The 9351-nt window shown below is 42.0% G+C and overlaps 1 long non-coding RNA gene across 2 annotated transcripts; it reads left to right on the plus strand.

Moving 5' to 3' along the window:
• Positions 1-252: 252 nt before the first annotated feature.
• Positions 253-1951, plus strand: LOC108502289. 2 transcript variants are annotated; one of them, XR_001876429.1, is made up of 3 exons: positions 253-515; positions 631-706; positions 1546-1951. It is a non-coding gene; the product is annotated as an uncharacterized LOC108502289 (long non-coding RNA). The 2 variants fall into 2 exon arrangements; XR_001876428.1 differs by having other exon boundaries at positions 1683-1951.
• The last annotated feature ends 7400 nt before the right edge of the window (positions 1952-9351 follow it).

The raw sequence follows: 9351 nt of genomic DNA on the forward strand, positions 1-9351 counted from the left end.
TTGCTTGGCAGTGTGCAACTACAGACACAACAGTACACAGTGCCTACAAACAGGAGGGGCACATTTTGACCAAGGAATGGCTGATTAGCCCAGAAAAAGCTTGAAGTGAGATCCATTGACATCCATGGAACATCACGGATGTGTAGCCATGGAGCTCCGGTGAGCTCCGGATAAAGCCCTTGGAATGACACAAGCCACTGTTGCATCACGATTCTGCAGTTATTAAAATAACTGCCCTGACTTAAGGGGAATTTTACTACTTAAGTTCTCTCTGTTCCCCAGTGATAGGCCTTATAAATGCTGTGGAAACAGAAACTATCACCACATGCAGCAGTGGGAAAAAAAAAAAGAGGAAAAAGCCCTGAGAAACTCATTTCCTCAACTGGGTGTCAGAAGTTTCAGTATCAGGCTTGAGTTAGTCGATCTCCAAGTTATGTTTCTCCCCTGGGAATGGACTTTAACTGCATGTATTTGGCAAAATCTCCTCTTAAAGCTGAAATAATTTGCAGCTGCTGGTAGGTCAATATTTGTATATATATATATATACACACACACTTTTTATACATATATACATAAGATGGATAAAACAATAGCTGTTTCTGTTAATTTTTGATGCTCTTTATCCCACAGGTTCTTTCACTCACACTATATGGGTAGGAACTCCTGCTACCATAAACCCTCCAGATTTTGGACATAGTAACAGCATGTAAGGTCTAAACTTCCCCTACTGCAGTTGTCATAAATTAAAAACATAGATTGTATTTTGTGCAACAGAACTGTGTGAAGGAACAAGAACTGAGAAGGAATAGGTTGCCCTTTTTTCTGACATGTAGCAATGACTATGATTCCAGTAAAGCTGCATCCATCTTTCGGTTTTTGGAAAAGAGATATTAAAATACAAGCTCTCTCTACCATCATGGAAAATTCCTTCTAATATTGTCTCTAAAGTAAACAATTATAAATGTATTTATGGACATTTATAACATTGCCAAAGCTCCATGCCTTGAGATCATGGGTCAAGCACCTGATTTTCATGGGATTTTTAGAGAATATTTTTGTTTAATACATTTGGGTTCTATATCTCTTCTGAATTCTGAGGCTTTAATGCATTGCATTTTCAATTCTGTAAGAAAAGAAAGTAAGAACACAACCACATATTTGCCACAAATAATCTCAAGTCATATTTCATTTGTCTCTCACAGTCAGGTTTGAGCCCATAAGTAAATTTTCAGATGGTGATAAAATTTTTAAAGCCAGCAGCCCAGCTGCTGCATTACATGTATTTAGCTGTATTTCACTCTCTGTTTGTATTTCTCTCTGTGGAGTTTTCTAATAGAAATATTCAGAGGCAAAATCCAACTAGGACAGTCAACATTAATGATAAAAATGGACACACCTGTTTTACAGAAAAGGAAAATATCAGGTTTAGAACAATCATGAAAGAAGTAGAAATGCTGTAGTTCAAGTGACATGTGACTGAGCTAAACAAGGTAAACTATAAACCTGGATTAATTGAACAGAATTAATGTATTTTGATTTTACTAGCAGAAAGCATGGATTACAAGCAGTTCTCAAAGTCATCATTTGGATGCTTGAGCTGATCTGTAAAAATCCCGGTCTGTGTAGAGGCAAACCACACAAGTTGCTCTCTGAAAATCAAAGGGGCCTATGTTTGCTTAAAGCACAGGCTGTCGCTGATTAAAGATGGGCTTGGCAACTGGAGCAATGGGACTTGAGGAGGCAATTCCCTGCTGTGGCAGAAACCCGGAGCCAAAAACCTAGGAGGTCTCTTCCAGAGCTGCCTTGCTTGCAACCAGCTCCTGTTTCTCTCTCGTCTGGGTTCAGCTGGACTGAAGAAGACATGAACTTCCGTTTTTTGGTGCACAGCAAACCAGGCTAACCTTCGGTTAGAGCACAGCTCTCACTCACAACTATTAACAATAAATATCAAATCCTCGGTTCTGTTCCTAGATGGCTCATTTCAAGTACACCAAACAAATATCCCATGGTCCTCATTCCAGAGATCCAGTAACTTGGATCTGCTCGGAGGCATGGAACAGAAAACTTGGTTCCTTTCCATGCTTTATGACTAATACTGTGGATGCATTAACTCTCAAATGGAAGGTATTGTGCTGATCAGACTTTGATCTGTGGCCTTGATCCTGGTCTACTCTTTCCAAGGTACAGCATAATAGTGAGGAAAAGGGTCCCCTGGGCAAAATTTCAGGGGTAGAAAGATTTAAGTGTGCGAGGTTGGATCTAACTCACAGAAACAAGTAATATACGGTCGGTGGAGACTCCTATATCACTTTAAATACAGTTGCTGAGGGTTTGCATGTGTTACTCCAATGATTTCCAAACTACAGCACTTTCTCTTCACCTGTTGGTTGCCACAGACCAGACAGAATTCCAATATATCTCACACAGAGAGCTGTCTGCTTAGGGATGCACAAAGAAATGCATTCTGAGGCAGCTCCAAACATTAAAATGGATTCAACTCCCCGTGAGGTCACTTTTTAATTGCAAGTGACAGGACCCCAAATATTGCATTGCTTGCCACGAGTTCTCTTTGAGTCACTTTTATACCTTGCAAAGAGACATTAGTCACCAATTAGGCTCCTGGCACTGTGGAATTTGCCTCATACAACCAAGATTCAATCCAAAAAGGCTCTAGTCCAGAAAGCAGCATAGCAGGGACATGGAGTGCCTGGCAGTGGGTTGGAAGGGACCTTTGGCAGTTTTCTCTGGCAACAGCGTAAAACTGAGATCCCCAAATGTTTTATCCCCCATTGTTTATCTGGGTGGCAGCCAATTCCACCTTGGGAATAGTTCTGTCCTGATGCACAGGAAAAGCAGTGAGGATGCCTGGTTTGGAGGGACCTCCCTCCAGCCCAGTTTAGTGTTGGCTCTAGAACAGGATCAGGTACAAGGATGATTTTCCCAGTGGGATTTTACAGAGACTGAGGTTATTCCATTGACTTTCATAACACCCAGGGGAGCCTCAGAGATTCAGATTATTTTGCATTTTGGAGAACCCAGTGAGGTCATTACCACGGATTTAAGAAAACCAATATTTTGGTTTTATATTTATGATCTTCTTTCCACTTTTTGCCTTTTAAGCCTTGGCATTTAAATGATTTTTCGTTTTGCCAGCTGTTCCCCCGTAAGAAGGGCGAACTATAAAACCAGTTCCAAACTGTAGATGGTTTAGTAATCACATGAAGTTAAGAGCAGCAGCTAGGGACAGTAGCACTCAATAAAACTTTACTGGTTAAAGTAAAACTGGCACCAGCATTTTCTCTGTTAATATGATTAGCCCGTTGGAAATGGCTGCACGACACACCGTGCATGGAGAAATCTGTCTCCTTCCTTTGTTGTTGCACCAATCGTGGAGATTTCCTTGGGGACACATTTATATGTTTTAGAAATTCTCCAGGAAGCAAATGTAACAGAGCACTGATGCAAACTGCTGTAATATCATGTACTGAACCGATTTTAGGATGTGTATGAATATTGCTGTTTCTATGGCAATGGAGCACCAGTTTACGGACACGAAATCCAAATCCACACAGGCAAAACCCAAGCACAAACACACTCACTTGCCGAACGCTTCTGGAATCAGTTCGGGGTGATTTATTTCCAACAGTAAATTTCCTACACATGTAACGTTCAGCAAACACTGTGAGCACTATGTACAACACTTCACAGGCTGAACTACACCCTGGGAAGTTTTTAATGCCAGGATAGAAGAACGTCAGACAGAAGGTGAAACTGGGAGGGAAAAACCCCACCCATATTCCTGCTCTTAAGCATCGATATTCCTCTCTGTAAAGGGAGGGAAAACAAAACAGGCATGCATATAAATCACTGCTTCTTAGCAACCAATAATCAATTTGGAGTGAAAAACTAGGACTTAAGCAAGGTCTGAGAAACAAACTAGATTTTTCCTTAAGTTAGGAGGGAAGAAAAGCAACACAAGAGGCTTTGAGAACAGGATTTGAGCTGGCTCCTCACTCAACTTGAGCAATTTGGTTTCTGGTGTTGCATTTCCGAAGCAGCTGCTGTGTTTTATGTCCTTACCCTGGTTTATGACTGGGACACATCACACATCCATTACCTACTCTGACTAATTATTTGGGAATTACTGCGGTGAGCAATGCCAGCAGAATTTGCTTTATTGCCTCAGCATAGTTCAGCTGGAAAATGCCTTATGGATACATCTAATTCCACGAAGACAAACAACTTTATAGTCATCATTAACACAGGCTCTAAATGCTACACAAGCAATTCCGTAGGAATTCTTACAGAAACCCACTATAGCTCATATGGAATAGAATCCACCAAAGCAACCTCTTTGGTGTGCCATCCACAGAGAGGGAAGCAGAAACAGTGCTGCCGTCAGAAAACACATTTCTGATCTGCAGAAATGTAGCGAGTTCGTGTAATTCAGTACAGATGTAACCCCGGGGTAAGTCTGTCAGTGTAATCAGGATTTTCACAGTATGTGAGTGCTGCCCTCCAGGCATTTGGAAACACCTTCTCCCTGCTGGCTCCTCACGGTACCTGGGAGTGCAATGAAACCGGAGCCGTGTTCCGCACGATCTTGCTTTACCCCACGCTGACTGTGGCCCTGATCCTGCACATGCTGACATTCCCACTCAAAATTCCCAGCATAAACAGCCCCACTGCTCCTGTGAGGCAAGTAAAACACGCACAGAGTTTTTGGCAGAGGTGGAAATCGTGCCTCTTCGGCGTCACCACCAAATTACCGACGGGTTGGGAACGGGTCCCCAGCTGTTGTTTCACGATACAGAGGAATATGAGGTAACAACACATTGCAGAATCCGTGTTTGAATCACCAAAATTAGTGCCAGCCACAGTGCCCTCACTAAGCAATAAAGACCTCTCAGAAAACGGCCCCATAAAAAGGAGAGTGAGTAATTGGAGAGAAGATCCAGCTAGGAAAGATCCAACTAGCGCTGCCTAATTAAAACAGGCCAGGTCACACTTTCCTCTGCTGCTTTATGGATGCAAAGCTGTAGAACACAGGCAGAAGTAAATATTGGATATCATCAGCCTTGCCCTTGTAATCCTCTTTCCTGGCAGATCCCAACTCTTTCAGCATGATCTCTCCCTGCTTTTCCAGACACAGCCATGGGCTCAGAGACCATATTTGGCAAAGGTGAGGAGGCAAGGAATGTAAAAAAAAGTGCAAAGGGAGGGGTTTACTTTGTAAAGCAGACATGTTTCTCCCTTTTTCTTTACCCTTTTACAGTTTCTCCAGCCTGTGCTACCCAAGGAAAGGATGTGGCTGATCAAACCTGGGCTGGGGTTTAGCCCTGTACAGATGCCTTGTATGGTGGAGAGCCATTAGATACTACAACACTACAAGGAAGTGGCACCATGTGACTCATTTTACTCACACACATACTGTTAAAAAAAAACAAAAAACAAACCCAGACATGTGGAAGAAATCTCAGTTATTTCCTAGTTTTAAAATATTTTAAGCATGAAATAATGATTGGAAATGATTAGTTGCACCAGGGGAGGAGGAAAAGCAAATTTGGCAGCTCATTGTGATGCTCAAACGTGACACAAGGCAAACAGGTGTGCAAACCAAAAAGAAGGGGTGGAAAAAAGGCAGAGTTTTTCTAGTAAGCAATTATATTCATGGACTAAAAGAATAAGTTGGCAACCAGACAACATATATGGAAAATAAATGGCTAATGAGAGAAAAGAGCCATAAGAGCGTTCAGATACTGAGACTATAACGTAAAGATAAGAAAAATAACAGGTTTAATGACTATGTAAGGATCAATTATAATGGAAAGGAAGTTTTGAGTAGATCCAAATTCAATTTCTGAAAACAACAAGAGCTTTTTAGTTTGCCAGATGAGTTAGTAAATGAATCTAGAATTGCAGAGGTTTCTGGGCCTCTACAGAAGAAAAATTAGTGGCCCTGGCTGGTACTGCCATTGTTTAAAAACTGTCCAGGGATTCTGCTGGAAACACAAGGAACAGCTTTCCATGTTCAAGGGTAAGCAAAAAAAGTGGAATAGAATAAATTTACTCATGTGGAGCATTACCTCCACTATGTCACAATTCTAATGTATATTTAACATGCTGTGTGAGACCCAGAGGGTTACAGTGACCCTAAATCCTGTAGTTTGTCAAGGATGGGCTGCAACAGGGGGATCCCTGACCTAGAGAAGATTTTTTTGAAGGAGGATCATCTCTTTTTTTTTGCCCTAATACTTTGACAGAGTCATCATTCTGAATGTACAAGGTACTCCCTGAGCAGTGCTTTCTGAACCCTCACTCCCCTTTGGGAAAAGGCCTCTTGGCCACTTAGCACCTGATAGCCCTTTCCTTTTAACAAATTTACTAGTTATCACATCTTTTTGAAGGGAAAAGAGACGAAAAAAGACCAGGGGGTTCTGTCAGTCACATTTTGTGTGTGTGAAACTACAACTGGGCTCCAATGGAAGTTTCAAAGTACACGTAAGGAAGGAAACTGCTGGAATGGGAGCCTTGGAACAGAGACTCTTTACAGCAGTCACTTCATATCAGCACAGCGAATTTCCCCATGAACTGTGAGGAAGTTTGGGCCTCTACCTGTTGATACATGATGAAGGTTTGGGAGGCAGAGAAACTGCTAAATATGTGACACCAAGGACATGCATAAACACCACACGTGCTCTGTCACGGAAAACCTGATTTAGGCTGAATATGTGAAGGCTCTTATTTTGCAAATAAGCAGCATTTGGGGAGCTCCTCCCTGGATTTCTTTCATTCCAGACCGCCTGGAACATGGGTGTGAGAAGTGCAAGGGTGAGAACACATATGCAGATACTGGATTACTACACTGCTTTAACATAACCTGGAATTGCTAAGGAAAGACAGCAGTATTTTTTACTGGGAACTGAGAAGAGGACTGACAGCAAGAAGAGAACCCAAAGGACAGATCTGGTTGCTTATCCAAATTGTTATAGTGCTTCAGAGGAATCTTTTATGCAACAAATGATAAGAATTTTTATTCGTTTTACTCTCTAAGGGAAAAAGGATTGAGTTCAGAAATCCTATTAAAAATAACCAGAGATGTTATTATTTCTTTAAATGTATGAATTAGGTTTTCATTGCAACTTTCCTATGCCCAAAACAATTTTCAAAACAAGCCAAACTCCATATATTATGAATTCCTTTTTTTTTTTTCAGTGAAATAACAAAATCATTCAAAAAAATGAAGGTCAACTACATCCCAAAATGAGAACACATAGACTTTAACGTGGAGGGGGAAGGAGGAAAAAAAAAAAAGATAAAGAAGTGGTAAGGAATAAAGGAAACAAAGCATTAAATTCAAACATTCTCTTACTGCACTAGGGCAAGCCTTGGCACATCCTAAACCAGAGAACAGTGTTTATATTGTGGGCTGGTTTTTCTGAAAGGAACAAGGACAGCTAAGTTCAGTGACAGAACTTAGAGAGCCATAGAATCAAAGCTGCCCTGATGAACTGGCACAATCCCATTTACAGCATGCGTGGCCCCGGGCTGTAATTCCCTGTTACAAAGGGTTTGGCAACACCTCCCGGCTTTCCTCCTGGCACTTGTTCTGGACCCGAGGTTCCAGGGCACCTTTCCCGCCACAGTTCAAAAGGCTGCGCTGTGAACTGTCTCTGGGAAGTGTTGGAGGGAAGGGAGCTCAGCTCTGCAGTCCCCCAGTCCAGCTGTGTGGCGCGGGAAGAGCCCACAGACAAATGAGGTTGCGCTGGCACAAGCTGGCAGCGCTGAGCTGCGCTGCCCGGGGGCACCGTGCCATGAAATCCCAGCGCTGCCAGCCCCTGGGCATTGTGAAACCTGGAGCAGTCTGTGTAAATCCAGCTGTCAGCCGCTGGAATTGCTGCACCTCCTTCCTCAGATAGCACGGTAATTTAATTAAGTGTTGATGTGTTCTGGGTGGAAGCCCCTCAGCAGCACTGCTGCTGAATAAGCCATTTCATTTTAAATAGGGAACGGGAACAGAGGCCTTTCCCATATTAGAGGAATATTTTGGAACAGAATTTACATTCCACTTATCATTGTTTTCATAGTAGTTGGATTTAAACTCAAAGGGGAAAAAAAAATGACATCACAAATTATATTCCTGTAACTCATTAAGGGTGATGGCAAAATCAGTGGAAGAACTTTAACCAAATCTCCCAATATTGTGGGGTCATTAATTTGTTTTGCCACTGTTTTCCAGGCTTATAAAAGGGCAAATCTTTGCTTGCTATGTATTAGATGGTCTGTGGTTTGCAGGGAGGGAGCAGTAAGCTGTGGCTATAGAATACGTCCATTGTTTCCACCTAAAATTACGTTTTACATCTCAGAAAACCTCTGGAGCAGATTAAAACTGGTGTGAACAAATCAAGACACAGATTTACAGCTACTTCATTATATGTTCCTTCCCCTAAAATAGGAAAGCCATCCCCCCTTCTCCTCCTTGCATGTATCTTAACAGTCTTTATGGTACCAAATGCAGGCCAAAGGAACATATGGCACTCGGATTTCTCCTGGATGAGGTCATTCTGAAGTGAGGTCTTTTTTCCTCCCTCCACAGACATTTACATGCCCTCAGAATCTGGTCATGACATTCCAGATTAAATTATCACTTTCCCAGTCCTTAGGATCCTCTCGATTTTTTGTTTTAAGTCAGTGCCAGGAAGACAGAAGAGCTGACAAATTCCTTGGGTTCCACCCAAAATGCTGCTTTGGAAGCAGCTCTTGCAATGTTTTGGATTCATTTCACCCCCTGAGCTGCCAACGTGCTTGGAGTTTCGGGGGTGTTTTCAGGAATCGTTTTCATAGGAGCATAAAGTGACCTCTGTAGTACAGTTATTCCTAGTTTTGAGAAAACTCAAGCAGCTCTTTTTGGAAAGAGGCATTAAGGTATTATGGCAGGAATTCGGTTTAAAAATTAAACTGACAATAGCAAAATGTCTGACAATAGCAAAAAACAACATCAGCACAGGTTTCTCAGTTGTGTACCATGTGAACCTGGCCTTGGATAAGCTGTTCTCAAATAAGATAGGTTGGTCTATATGATCTTCAGCAAAGGGTGATGGAATTGCATTTTAGCAGGGATTGTGCTGCCATATGTGTTGTGATACACCCTAGGTGTCCCAAAAATATCAGGCATTGCAACAGGGAATGGAGAACTGTAGGAAACAGGAGGTTGTGCAAGCGCTAATTATATATATTGGATTAGAACTGGTCAGCAAAAGGAGACTTACCAACACAGATGAAGTTATTCCGAGTAGGAGAAGGGTCAGAGGGCAACAGCAATCCAGTAATAACATACCTTAAAGGATTTCT

The sequence above is a fragment of the Lepidothrix coronata genome, unplaced genomic scaffold, assembly GCF_001604755.1.
Source record: "Lepidothrix coronata isolate B3197 unplaced genomic scaffold, Lepidothrix_coronata-1.0 Scaffold116, whole genome shotgun sequence".
NCBI classification, from domain to species: domain Eukaryota; kingdom Metazoa; phylum Chordata; class Aves; order Passeriformes; family Pipridae; genus Lepidothrix; species Lepidothrix coronata.